This window comes from Tachyglossus aculeatus, chromosome 1, assembly GCF_015852505.1.
Source record: "Tachyglossus aculeatus isolate mTacAcu1 chromosome 1, mTacAcu1.pri, whole genome shotgun sequence".
In the NCBI taxonomy this organism is placed as follows: domain Eukaryota; kingdom Metazoa; phylum Chordata; class Mammalia; order Monotremata; family Tachyglossidae; genus Tachyglossus; species Tachyglossus aculeatus.
Genome location: NC_052066.1, coordinates 18,162,041 through 18,177,186, shown reverse-complemented (window position 1 = coordinate 18,177,186; position 15,146 = coordinate 18,162,041). Strand labels below are relative to the sequence as shown.

Sequence of the window (15,146 nt, the reverse complement as noted above, 5' to 3'; positions counted from 1 at the left end):
GTACTAAGCGCTTGGGAAGTACAAGTTGGCAACATATAGAGACGGTCCCTGCCCAACAGTGGGCTCACAGTCTAGAAGGGGGAGACAGACAACAAAACAAAACACATGGACAGGTGTCAAGACACCAGAATAAATAAAAATAAAGTAAATACACATCATTAACAAAATAAATAGAATAGTAAATATGTACAAGTAAAATAAATAGAGTAATAAATCTGTACAGGCATATATACAGGTGCTGTGGGGAGGGGAAGGAGGTAGGGCTGGGGGGATGGGGAGGAGGAGAGGAAAAAGGGGGCTCAGTCTGGGAAGGCCTCCTGGAGGAGGTGAGCTCTCAGTAGCTCTCATCATCATTGTGGAAAGCAGCATGGCCTAATGACAAGAACAGGGAACTGAGGGTCAGAGCACTGGGTTCTAATTCATTCATTCATTCAATCATATTTATTGAGCACTTACTGTGTGCAGAGCACTGTACTAAGCGCTTAGGAAGTACAAATTGGCAATATAGAGATGGTCCCTACCCAACAGTGGGCTCACAGTCTAGAAGGGGGAGACAGAGAACAAAACAAAACATATTAACAAAATAAAATAAATAGAATAAATATGTACAAATAAAATAAATAAATAAATAGAGTAATAAATACGTACAAACATATATACAGGTGCTGTGGGGAAGGGAAGGAGGTAAGGCGGTAAGTGCCCTGCCACTTGCCTGCTATGTGACCTCGGGCACTTAACTTCTCTGAGCCTCAGTTTTCTCATTGTAAAGTAGGGAGTCAATAATAATAATAATAATGGTAACAGTAAGAGTGATAGTGGTATTTGTTAAACACTTACTGTGTGCCAGAGACTGTACTAAGCTCTGGGGTGAATATAAGCAAATCGGGTTGGACACAGTCCCTGTCTCACATGGGGCTTACAGTCGTAATCCTCATTTTATGGATGAGGTAGCAGAGGCTCAGAGAAGTTTAGTGACTCACCCAAGGTCACATAGCAAGCAAGTGACAGAGTTTGGATTAGAACTCAGGACCTTTAACTCCCAGGCCCATGCTCTATCCACTAGGTCATGCTGCTTTAATGCCCGTTCTCCCTCTCCTTTAGACTGGGAGGCCCCTGTGGGACAGGGACTTGTGGCTCAGTGGAAAGAGCCCGGGCTTGGAAGTCAGAGGTCGTGGGTTCTAATCCCGACTCCGCCACTTGTCAGCTGTCTGACTTAAGGCAAGTCACTTCACTTCTCTGTGCCTCAGTTACCTCATCTGTAAAATGGGGATTGAGACTGTGAGCCCCAGTTGGGACAAGCCAATTGCCTTGTATGTACCCCAGTGCTTAGAACAGTGCTCAGTGCATAGTAAGTGTTTAATAAATCCAATTATTATTATTATTATTGTTATTGTTATACCCATCCATGTGCTTAGCACAGTTTTGGGCACATAGTATTACTATTACTATTAGTATCACCTTGTATCCCCCCCAGCACTTAGAACAGTGCTTTGCGCTTAACAAATACCATCATTATTATTAGTAGTAGTAGTAGTAATACTAGTAATTACTAGTAATTTGCACATAGTAAGAGCTTAACAAATACCATCATTATTATTATTATTATTAGTAGTAGTGGTAGTAATACTAGTAATTACTAGTAATTAGTAATATCATATTATAATATATAACTAGTAATTATAACTAATTATAGTTATAATTATAACTATTACTAGTTATTTATAATACTAGTAATTGTAATTACTTACACATAGTAAGCGCTTAACAAATACCATCATTATGATTATTATTAGTAGTAGTAGTAGTAGTAATACTAGTAATTACTAGTAATTTGCACATAGTAAGCGCTTAGCAACTATCATCATTATTATTATTAGTAGTAGTAATGCTAGTAATTACTAGTAATTAGTAATCTTATATTATAATATATAATTAGTAATTATAACTAATTATAGTTATTACTATAACTTTTACTAGTTATTATAAATCAGTAGTAATTGTAATTAGTAATTACTATTACTATAGTGTTAATATTATTAGCAAGGCCAGGCCCATTGTTGGGTAGGAACCGTCTCTATATGTTGCCAACTTGTCCTTCCCAAGCGCATAGTACAGTGCTCTGCACACAATAAGTGCTCAATAAATACAATTGAATGAATGGATGAATGAACTGGAGTTGGAAAGCAACAGGTCTCAATATGAGGATTGAGATTCCTGTCCTCCAAACAGGGTAGGTTTTAGGACAGGAAAGGGGCAGATGGCAAGAGGAAACTAAGAGATCTGAAGAACACCTTTCACTTCTGAAGAATTGACTAGAAGTATGAAAGAGGATGGGCTTGGGTCTTTGCCACACTGAGTTGTCTTGTCTTATGTCGTCGAGTCGTTTCCGACCCACAGTGACACCACGGACACATCTCTCCCAGAATGTCCCGCTCTCCATCTGCAATCATTCCGGTAGTGGATCCATGGAGTTTTCTTGGTAAAAATCTGAAAGTGGTTTATCATTGCCACCTTCTGCAGAGTCAACTCAATTCTCCACCCTCAACTCTTTCCCATGCTGCTGCTGCCCAGCATGGGTGAGTTTTGACTTGTAGCAGATTGCCTTCCACTCACCGGCCACTGCCCAAGCTAGAAATGGAATGGGTAGGCCTCTGCTTGACTTTTCCTCCCGTAGCTGGGACTGGGTGTGACCCTGAAAGGGACACTGAGTTAATAAACCCTTTATTTTTTGCCAGAAATGGAAAATAAGGCTTTCCTCTTCTCTACACAAGACTGTTCACAAGTCCTTGCCCTTAGACCCCCAGGCTTTTAGGAAAGATCAAGACTTTGAAAACAAACTTAGCAAACTTTGAAATAATCTGATTAGAAGCCATCCACTCCTGGGTTCTGGGATTTGTCCCAAGTATTCAATTTCTACTCCTTCTAATCCTGCAAGTCTTGGGCTTTACCTCCTTGTTTCTTTCCTTTTTTGTCCAGTTTCTCCACCTTTAAATCTTCTGCTTTGTCAGGGGTTACCCCAAAGCCCAAGAAAGCTGACAACTGTGTCTATGTTGCTTAAAACACAAACTCAAGGAGTTGCAAAGAATCTTGAGAGTTCACTTCTGTTCCTTGAGAGTTCTCAATTTTCTCTCTCCTGTATTTTTCCTTTGAATGGATTCCTCCTCAACTGGTCCTTCCTTCCTTCCTTCCTTCCTTCCTTCCTTCCTTCCTTCCTTCCTTCCTTCCTTCCTTCCTTCCGCCAGTCAGTCATTGCCATCCAACAGTACTGTGGAACATTCAATCAGAAAGTCAGTCAACAGTACTATTAATTGAGAATTGATCTATTGTCTGTCTAATGAGGCTGTGTTCCCTGAGAAGGTATGGATTGGCTCTAATTCTGAGGTCTGCATGGGGCCAAGCATATTGTTGGCATTCCACAATGAGAAAATCATCACAATAGCCAAACGAGACTTCTTGGATAACAGCACCGCGTCCTTTGCTGAGTTTATTTTCAGAACTATAAATCTCACCCAGCCCACGAATGAATGATTTCCTATGAAAGTACCCAGATCATAAAAATAAAAAAAGCTGAAAAAAATCAGCACATTTAAACTTTGGCAGAAAGAGCCCCATTATGAAACCTGCTTCTGAAGACCTCTTGATAAAATATGTGTACATCTGTAGCATTTTACATCGGGTTGAATAATTTATTAACCTTTAATATTTCACAAGAGTAAAGCAGAAATCTGATGAAATTTTCATACGAGCTATTATAAGCTAAATAGAATATTGAGAGACAGTTTGAGGATTCCGATTGGTTTAAAAGAAAAGTATTCATTCGGTAGCCCGGCTGGCCATATCCTAATTCAAAATGTGTTCATGGAACTTTGTTCTTGTTTTTTTCTCTAATGACAAGACCCCTGGGCCTATTTCAAAGGACTGGGGAGCTGAGCCTTGGACTTGTTCTTCCAAACGAACTTTGGAATTGGCAAAATGCACCATCTAGACTGTAAGCTCCTGGTGGACAGGGAACATGTCTACCAACTCAGGGATATTATGTTCTCCCAAGAGTATAATATATATATTATATTATATGATATACATATATATAATATATATTTATAATAGAATATAATATATATTATTTAGTATCGCGTTGGTGGTATAGTGGTGAGCATAGCTGCCTTCCAAGCAGTTGACCCGGGTTCGATTCCCGGCCAACTCACTTGAATTTTCCAAGCGCTTAGTACAGTGCTCTGCACACAGTAAGCACTGAATAAATACAATTGAATGAACGAATGAATTATAATATAATATATTATATAATACATCATATTATGATACAACATTTAGTATAATATTACTGCACGAAGTAAGCACTCACTAAAAACCACCGACTGACAGACTGATAGCATGCCGTTTTGAGGCTGCCTTATTTTGATAATAATAATAATTATGGTATTTGTTAAGCACTTACTATGTGCCAAGCACTGTTCTAAGCACTGGGGGTAACAAGGTATTCAGGTTGTCCCACAAGGGGCTCACAGTCTTAATCCCCATTTTGCAGATGCGGAAACTGAGGCACCGAGAAGTTTTTTTAATGGCATTTATTAAGCGCTTACTATGTGCAAAGCACTGTTCTAAGCGCTGATTTAAGTGACTTGCCCAAAGTCCTGTTCCTTTAGCAACTCCCACAGCACCTATTTGTTCCTCGATTAAACCCTCTTTTCCTCAACTCCCTCTTCCTTCTGTGTTGCCTACGCACTTGGATCTGTATCCTTTGGGCACCCTCTTGTCTTATGCCATCGAGTTGTTTCCGATCCATAGTAATAATAATAATAATAATAATTGGCATTTGTTAAGCGCTTACTATGTGCAAAGCACTGTTCTAAGCACTGGGGAGGATACAGGGTGATCATGTTGTCCCATGTGGAGCTCACAGTCTTAATCCCCATTTTACAGATGAGGTAACTGAGGCCCAGAGAAGTTAAGTGACTTGCCCAAGATCACACAGCAGACATGTGGTGAAGTCAGGATTCGAACCCATGACCTCTGACTCCAAAGCCTGTGCTCTTTCCACTAAGCCACTCTGCTTCTATAATAATGGCATTTATTAAGTGCTTATTATGTGCAAAGCACTGTTCTAAGTACTGGGGAAGTTACAATTGATCAGGTTGTCCCATAGGGGGCTCAGTCTTAAACCCCATTTTACAGATGAGGGAACTGAGGCACAGGGAAGTCAAGTGACTTGCCCAAAGACACAGCTGACAAGTGGCGGAGCCAGGATTTGAACTCATGACCTCTGACTCCAAAGCTCGTGCTCGTTCCACTGAGTCACACTGCTTCTACCACGGGCACATCTCTCCCAACACACCCCGCTCTCCATCTGCAATCGTTTTGGTAGTGCATCCATAGAGTTTTCTTGGTAAAAATACGGAAGCATTTACCACTGCCTCCTTCCAAACTTGAGACTCCGCCCTCGACTCTCCCATGCCGCTGCTGCCAAGTACAGGTGAATTTTGATTTGTAGCAAATTGCCTTTCACTTGCCGGCCACTGACCAAGCTAAGAATGGAATGAGTATGCCTCTGCTTGACTCTCCCTCCCATAGCCGAGACTGCTAGTGTACTGGAAACTATCCAGGTGCGATCCTGAGAGGGAACTTATGTACGTATCTGTAGCTTATTTATTTATATTAATGTCTGTCTCCCCCTCTAGACTGTAAGCTTGATGACAGAGAATGTGTCATCCAGCTCAGACATGATGTACTCTCAAGTACTTAGTATATTATGGTGCACACAGAAAGCACTCAATAAATACCAATGATTGATTACTTGATTAATGAGAGCCTGGTAAACCCTGCTAATGACCACCCCTTTATACCAGCAGAGCGAAGTTTTTGTAAACCAGGGTCAGAGTTTCAGCTCCTCGTGGACAGGAAAGATATCTTCTGGTTCTGTGGTCTCTTCCATCTACATTGTACAGTGCACTGCACTCATTAGGTGCTCAATAAATATCATCACTACTACTTCCATTTTAGGCCGACACCAGCTTTCTTCAAGTTGGCAAACATTGCTCGATTCATCCCTCCATTGTCCTGGTCATGCCATCCCACCAGCCTCCTGAGCCTTAGCATTCACATATTTTCATTTACCCAGCATAGTCACTTATAACTGATTTATTTTATCACTTGCATTGATTATATTCTCTTATTCTCAAAGGATATAATAATAAGAATGATTATGGTATTTGTTAAGCACTAGAATAGTTACAAAGTCATCTGGGTGGACACAGTTCCTGTCTCACATGGGCCTCAAAGTAGGAGGGAGAAGAGGTATCGAATCTCCATTTTGCAGATGAGGAAACTGAGGCACAGAGTAGTTAACTGAGTTGCCCCAGTCCATCCTTCTAGATTGTAAGCTTGTGAGCAGGGAACGTGTCAACCAATTCTGTCGTATGGTATTCGCCCACATGCTTAGTACAGTGCCATGCATATAGTAATCGCTCAATAAATAGCACTTACAATGATCCAGCAGGCAAGGTGAGGAACTAAGATGAGAACCCAGGACCTTTGGCTCCTAGGCCGAGGTTTTTTCCACTCAGTAATGCTGTTTCTCAATACAGGGTCTAATCTTCAAGTTATGTTTGCTCAGTCGTCTTCAGATTATAAACTGCTTGTGGGACAAGAGTGGTATTTTAGTTTTCTGAATTGTTCCCTAAATGTAAATGTCTAGGTGTCCTGCTTTAAGTGGGACCTTCGTACATTCTTTATGACATTCACGCTCTGCCATCTGAAAAGCCTTGGAATGTATTAGACACTATTCAGGCCTCAGGTCTACTGCCATTCTGGTCTCAGGTGGCCTCCACAGTCCTGGAGCCTGTTTGTGACGTTGCTTGACCAATGGGACTACGAAGCTCAGTTTTAATGGGAGTGGAATTGATCGTATTCCCATCTATTACCCTGTCTTGAAAGATTCCCTGATTCATTCACTCTAGCTAGACAGGCATCTACTTTCGTGCAGTAAAAATGTCAATACCACTTCTCCCTTTACCCTTCTCCTTTCCGAGCTGGAGACTAGATCCCATTAAATCCTTAACTTGTTCTTTTTTGATTAAATAAAATTTATAGCCACCTGAGCTGAACCAATTTTTCAGCCACGTTCACCTTGTGCTCTCTGGCAGTCCCTGAAAATGTAAATCTTAGGTAGTTTTGAAACGACTTGGGTGTCTTTCTTTCACTCTAGGTCTCTTTCCATCCAAGACCTACAGTTATATCAAAAATTAAAATTCAGAAATGCGTTTACCTAGTTAGCAAGTGCTTAAAAATGTGCCCCTATTTCATGACCTTAGATTACTGTATAAAGACTGAGCATGAGTTAATCATTAAGAAAATTAACCAAGTTAGGAGAGGTTATAGGGCCATGATTATCTTATCATCCTTGAGTTCACATTTTGTTCATAATGACCAGTGAAGTTCATCCCCACAATTGTATCAGCTATTTCATTTGCATTTTTTCCTTGTTATGGCTTTAATCTGCTAAACCAGATTGTTCTAGTGCCTAAACTGCTCCTGAGAGGGACTTGGGAGCTGCATTTACGTTTCAAGCTACTACTGGATTTAGTGATTGCAATTTTGAAAATGAAGGTCTGCTTCAATAGTTTCTGAACCAACTGGCAGGAAGGGTATGCCCTGGAAGAACTGGTTTATTGACGTTCCTTGTGGAAGAAGTGGATCTTTAGGCTAGGGAATTTGTTTGGGATTTAGGAGGTCTGTATCTTGATCTCTCCTACTGCCTCACTGGCTCAGTCTGTGGCATAAAAGTAGCTTCAATTCTCTGAGCCTCAGTTACCTCACTTGTAAAAGACTGTGAGCACCACGTGGGACAGAGACTGTGTCCAGTCTCACTCACTTGTAACCACCCCAGTCTTTAGACAGTGCCTGGCATGTAGTAAGCTCTTAACAAATACCATAATAATAATTATTATATTTTAGGAAAGGAATTTTCCTGTGGTAAATTTCATTTGCATCTAAATCCTCAGGGGGTAAAATGAATGGGGAGGTCCCAGCTAGAGTTATAGAGGCTCCTTCTCCCCACTTACAAAATCATAAGCTCCTTGTTATATTTCCCAGTGCCTTTTTGAATACCCTTATGACAGCGTTGCCAGGATTAGGGTCTTTTTCCGGACCCTAATTGCCCCATCCCAATAGCCAACTTCCATTCCATGTTTCACCCTCAGCAAGGTCTCAGATAGAATGCATAAACTGCAGATCCCTTCTCTGGTTATGTTCAACCCTTTAGCATCTTTCCTTCGTGCCTTCTTTGGTAAAGCAATGATGCCATTCTGAGTTTTAAGTTGCCCCAGCAAAGGATAGGTAAATATTCCTGCAATTGTGTCCATTTTCTCAAGTAGCACTCCTCTTAGAATGCTAATCCCTCCAATCCCCGGTCATTTAGATAAAGGAGTCTTGGTTTGAATTTGGGAACGAATTCTGTTTTTCCCATGGTTAAATAAATCATTTTTATGCTGTCCATAATCCTCACTCTGTGCTGTAGGGACTTTCCTATCTTATATGAGCTAATATCTGAGGCAAAAAAGGCTTATTATAATAAATGTAGCATTTATTAAGCACATCTATATGCCAAACGCTGTCCTTATGCCTCATGGTGCTCACAGTGAAAGAGGTAGGGAGGGGAGGTAAATGTACTCCATTTTACAGATGGAGAATTAGAGAAGGAGAGAAGTAATTTACCAACTGTCACATAGTAGATCGGTGGCAGAAGTGGGACAGGGACTCAAATCCTCTGGCTCCCATTCCTGTACTATTTCCACTAGATAACACTGCCTTTATTAGCTCTTTAAATTGTTTCGGATTTAAGCCATCAAGTATAGGGTTAATAGAATTAATATCTCTGGCTTTTCATTGTCAAATTGGGTGGCAAGGGAGATATATCCATCTAAATATGTGTGTGTGTGTGTGTGTGTGTGTTTTATGTTTAACACAAAAGCATTCATTGCATTTTGATAGGCAAAGTATTGACTGGATTTTTTAAAGTTTGTTCAAACTGATTCCTGGAATAATTTTACCTAGTGAAACATTTATTTCTAAAATTATGGACAGCGTTGACCGTTTACTGCGTGCAGAGAGCACTACACTACACTATATTTAGATAGGTATGCATATATATGGAGAGAGAGAGAGAGAGAGAGAGAGAGAGAGAGAGAGAGAGAGAGAGAGAGAGAGAGAGAGAGAGAGATCACACCAATCATAAGCTCCTGGTTATATTACAGAGAAAGAGAGTAATATTTAATACCAGGTTACAGTCTTCATAGCAGGCCTGCAAAAGGCATCTACTTTCTCATTAGAACACTACTCAATGTAAGCTACAAAACTCCTCACTCTCAGCTTCATGGCTGTCCATCACCTCGCCCCCTCCCTACTACCTCACCTCCCTTCTCTCTTCTATAGCCCAGCCCGCACCCTCTGCTCCCCTGCTGCTAACCTCCTCACTGTACCTCATTCTCACCTGTCCCACCATCGACCCCCAGCCCATGTCCTTTCCCTGGCCTGGAATGCCCTCCCTCCACACATCCTCCAAGCTAGCTCTCTTCCTTCCTTCAAAGCCCTACCGAGAGCTTACCTCCTCCAGGAGGCCTTCCCAGACTGAACCCCTTTTTCCTCTCCTCCTCCCCATCCCCCCGCCCTACCTCCTTCCCCTCCCCACAGCACTAGTATATATATTTGTACAGATTTATATTCTATTTATTTTACTTGTACATATTTACTATTCTATTTATTTTGTTAATGATGTGCATTTTGCTTTAATTCTTTTTGTTCTGATGACTTGACACCTGTCCACATGTTTTTTTTTGTTGTTGTCTGTCTCCCCCTTCTAGACTGTGAGCCCGTTGTTAGGTAGGGGCCGTCTCTATATGTTGCCGACTTGTACTTCCCAAGTGCTTAGTACATTGGTCTGCACACAGTAAGTACTCAATAAATACGATTGGATGAATAAATACCATTTTCTAGAATAATGCATTTTAATAGCCGTGCATTTTAATAGTCGCCACATTCTCATTATTATTATATTATTATTATATTCAACTCTTAGCTTGTTGTGGGCAGGAATGTATCTACCAATTCTGTTGTATTGTACTATCCCAAGCGCTTAGAGTAAGGCTCGCACACAGAAAATGGTCAATAAATAACATTGGTCATTGTTTTTTAGAAATAAACATTTTACTAGGCAAAATTACTCCAGGAAGCAGTTTGAACAAACTTTAAAAAATCCAGTCAATGTTTGGTCTATCAAAATACAATGGATGTTTTTGTGTTAAAGATATAATAATAATAATAATGGCATTTATTAAGCACTTACTGTGTGCAAAGCACTGTTCTAAATGTTGGGGATGTTACAAGGTGATCAGGTTGTCCTACAGGTGGCTCACAGTCTTAGTCCCCATTTTACAGATGAGGCAACTGAGGCATAGAGAGACTTGCCCAAAGTCACACAGCTGACAACTGGAGGAGTCAGGATTTGAACCCATGACCTCTGACTCCAAAGCCCATGCTCTTTCCACCGAGCAATGCTGCTTCTTATCACTTTCTTAAGATTTGGATTAAAAACCTATATATATATAAATATAAAACAAAATATATAGAACAAAAAGCTATTGATTTAGCATTCCTAAGACAGTTTGGTTATATTCTCTCACACACATTCTTTTCTTTTGTCCTGGCACTTGCCTTAAAATGATTTGAAAACGCAAAATTAGTTTATTAATTTTTCATGATGATCATGGAAGGAAAGAGAGTCTGGTTATTTGAGGAGCCGTTTTATTGAAGCTTGAAAGGTATTTTCTACCTGTTTAAAATATTTATACCAGTAGAGAGAGGAAATATCCTTACTCTCTCAGGATATAGAAGTTCATTTTCAAGGACAAAAGAGGAAAAAACTCCCCAGTGCTCCTAAATTAAACTTGAAATTGGGGGAACAGGAGTCGCATTAATAAATCCAAACCTAACGAAGGAGATGAGCATGTCTGGTTTTTGTTTGAATGGAGCACTCATCGTTTTTAGGAATGAGCTGGTTTTCAGAAAGCAGTTATGTCCTTTGTTAATTTGCACTAATGATGGGAACAATTGCTATGCACGTCCAAATTTTGTAAATCAATTTGAGGATGAGTACACAGCACAAATGTGCCTTTGGTCTTAGTCCATTTTCTCTGATTTTACCCACTGCTCCTTCAGCTCTACCTGGGATCTCACATTTACATGGATGGAACAGAAATCCACCTCAGAAAATTCTGGCACTGAACCTGGAGCCTGAGGGGTATGTCACTACGTTTCACTCTTGCTCAGTATTAGTCATTTTCCAGCCACACTGGGAAAGGAATCATTTCCTTGATGAACGCCTCACACTAGAGTTTTAAGAGCAATTCAGTGAAAGAATCTACTGTCAGTGAAGAGATTCAGAATATTACTACTCTGCTACTCTACTACTACTACTACTCTCCCCCTCGTCCCCCTCTCCACCCCCCCATATTACCTCCTTCCCTTCCCCACAGCACCTGCATATATGTATATATGTTTGTACATATTTATTACTCTATTTATTTATTTATTTATTTTACTTGTACATATCTACTCTATTTTATTTTGTTAGTATGTTTGGTTTTGTTCTCTGTCTCCCCCTTTTAGACTGTGAGCCCACTGTTGGGTAGGGACTGTCTCTATATGTTGCCAAATTGTACTTCCCAAGCGCTTAGTACAGTGCTCTGTACACAGTAAGCACTCAATAAATACGATTGATTGATTGATTGATTGATTGAGTGTGAGAGAAATCCCAGTAAGAAAGAGCTGTGAACAGCAGCAGACTTGCAATGGAAGGGAATCCTGACTTGTGTCTGGTTACTGCAACTCTATCTCAAAGCAAATCGGTCTGCTTTTCGGTGTTGCTATTGTTGTCATCTGTAAAAAGGGCTAATAATATTGACCTGACTCAATGGAGTTAGGTGAAATAAATGACTATAATCTTGTACTCTGAAAATTCAGAGTGCTAAATGAGTGGGATTACCACTATCCCTCAAACACAATAGAGTCTTCCTGCAAGTATTGACACTTGTATAGCAAGGGTGTGGCTGGAGGGAACCTGGGGGAGGTGAACAGGAGCCTGGCAGTGGCCTGGGGGGCAGGTAGTTGTGTATTGGCCCATCAGGCATGATCTCACTAAAGTCTCCCTTTCTCCTCTCCAATACCCGCCTCTTCCTCCACCCTTTTCAACTTTCCCTACATTCCCTGCAGCAAATCAGGATGACATACCTCTCCTTCTCTAAATCTACCCCCTCCGCCTGTAATTCTCATCCCATCCCTTCATACCTTTTTAAAACATCCGATATGTCCCCTCATCCCTCCTTGACTGCCATCTTCAACTGTTCTCTGACCAACAGCTTCTTCCCCACTGCTTTAAAACATGTTTATGTATCCACTATCCTATAAAATACTCCTTCTTGACCCCACAGCTCTGTCTAGTTAGCTTCCCATCTCTCTCCTTCCATTTCTCTCAAACCTTCTCCAGAGAGTTTTTTACAACTGCTGCCTCCACTTCCTCTCCTCCCATTCTCTCCTAGATCATCATCATCATCATCATCATCAATCGTATTTATTGAGCGCTTACTATGTGCAGAGCACTGTACTAAGCTCTTGGGAAGTACAAATTGGCAACATATAGAGACAGTCCCTACCCAACAGTGGGCTCACAGTCTAAAAGGGGGAGACAGAGAACAAAACCAAACATACTAACAAAATAAAATAAATAGAATAGATATGTACAAATAAATTAAATAAATAGAGTAAAAAAATATGTACAAACATATATACATATATACAGGTGCTGTGGGGAAGGGAGGGAGATAAGATGAGGGGATGGAGAGGGGGACGAGGGGGAGAGGAAGGAAGGGGCTAGATCCCCTCCAATCGGTCTTCTGCCCCCTTCACTCTTCAGAAATGGCCTTAAGGGAACAAACGAACTTTTTCCTACAAATCTGATGATCTCTACTCCATCCTAGTACTACTAGACCTCTCAGCTGCGATGACACCACAGACTACCCCCTTCTTGAAACTTTATCCATCCTTGGCTTCACTGATACTTTCCTTTCTTGCTTCTCCTCCCGTCTCTCTGACAGATCCTTCTCAGTCTCTTTCACTGGTTACTCCTCTGCCTCCCACCCTTTGACAATAGGTGTTTACTCAAGGCTCAGGTCTGGGTCCCCTTCCATTCTCCCTCTGCACCCATTCCCTTGAAGAACCCATTCATTCACTTGGCTTCAATTAACACCTCTTTGCAGATGATTCCCAATACCCTTAATAAGGTAACAACCAAGCCAAATCAAGTTCAAACCTTCTCTCCCTGAATCTACCACTTTCCCTTCCTGCCCCACCTTGTAGTTCTCTGTAGACATCTCTGGGTGCACGTTTTCTCCTCATCAGGAGCAGGAAAGGTGTTCCTCCAGAATCCTGGCCACCACTGCCCCTGCTCCAGACCTCCGGGAATCCCCTCTGATCCCGCCCTGTGTCCATCATGGGTCCAAAGAATAAGCTCGGCCCATGCCCTGCATGCCCAAGGACACCACTTATCAACTCCCTCACCTTAAAATGGCCAAAGCTCTTCTTCTTCCCAAGCTGCCCCTCTACTTCCTCCCCAGTCCTTCCCTCTGATTGTTTGGGCCTTCACTTCTGGGGTTGGGGGAAAGGGGTAGCACCACCGAACAAATCTCCTGACTTCCTCCTCACACCTCTAAATATGGGGAGCCAGTGAACTGGTCCTCCTGTGGAGAATCAATCACTCAATGCTATTTATTGAGCATTTACTACATGCACAACACTACAAAGCACTCGAAAGAGTACAGTATGATAGAGTTGGTAGACACATTCCCTGCCCACAAGGAGCTTGCAGTGCAGACTCAATCAATGGTATTTATTGAGTGCTTATATGCACAGAGGACTGTACTAAGCACTTGGGATATTACAACAGAATTAGCAGACACGTTTCCTGCCCATTAGGATCTTACAGTATAGAGGGATACAGGCATTAAAATACATAAGTAAGTCACTGATATGTGCATAGGTGCTGTGGGGCTGAGGGTAGGGAGAATATTAAGTTCTTAAATAATTATGGCATTTATTAAGCTCCTATTACTAAGCGCTGGAGATTGTAGATCTGAATCTGACACAGAAGGAAGAGGATGTTAGGGAACCAGGGCTTGATTGGGGAGGGCTCTTGGAGGAGATCTTATTTTGAGGGTAGGAAGAGTAATTGTCCGTCACATATGAAGAGGGAGGGAGTTTCAGGCTTCAGTGAGGACATGAATAAGATGTCACTGTCATGATAGACAAGACCGAAATACACTGAATAAAATATTTATATGAGCCAAGTGTTGTACTATTCATTTTATTCATTCATTTGTATTTATTGAGCCCTTACTGTATGCAGAGCACTCTGAAAAGTGCTTGGAAGAGTACAATTTAACAATAAACGGACACATTCTCTGCGTACAATGAGCTGACAGTCTAGTGGGGAGAAAGACAATTAATATAAATAAATTACAGATATGGACTAAGTGCTGTGCAGCTGGGATGAGGGATGAATAAAGGGAGCAAGTCAGGGCAATGCAGAAGGGAGTGGGAGAAGAGCAAAGGAGGGCTTAGTCAGTGAAAACCTCTTGGAGGAGTTGTGTCTTCAATCAGGCTTTGAATGGGGGGAGAGTAATTGTCTGTTGGATTGAGGAGGGAGGGCATTCCAGGCCGGAGGGGTACAGTGAGAAGTTTATCATTAGAGGTTAGAGGAGTGGAGTGGGTGAGCTGGGTTGCAGTAGGAGAGTAGTGAGGTGAGGTAGGAGGGGGCAAGATGATTGACTGCTTTAAAGCCAATGGTGAAGAAGTTTTGTACTGGACCAGATTGTATTAGACTAGACTAGATTTGGACTAGATTGTATTAGGAAGCCAGTAAAATAAGGCAGAGCAAGGTGAGCTGATTGAGCGCTTTAAGCGTGGCTTAGTGGCAAGGGCCAGGGCTTGGGACTCAGAGGACTTGGGTTCTAATCCCGGCTCTCCCACTTGTTTGCTATGTGACCTTGGTCAAGTCACTTCATTTCTCTACGCCTCAGTTA

At 41.4% G+C, this 15,146-nt stretch overlaps 1 non-coding gene across 1 annotated transcript; it reads left to right on the top strand.

Moving 5' to 3' along the window:
* Positions 1-4,132: 4,132 nt before the first annotated feature.
* On the top strand, positions 4,133-4,204 carry TRNAG-UCC. Its single transcript has one exon. It is a non-coding gene; the product is annotated as a tRNA-Gly (tRNA).
* The last annotated feature ends 10,942 nt before the right edge of the window (positions 4,205-15,146 follow it).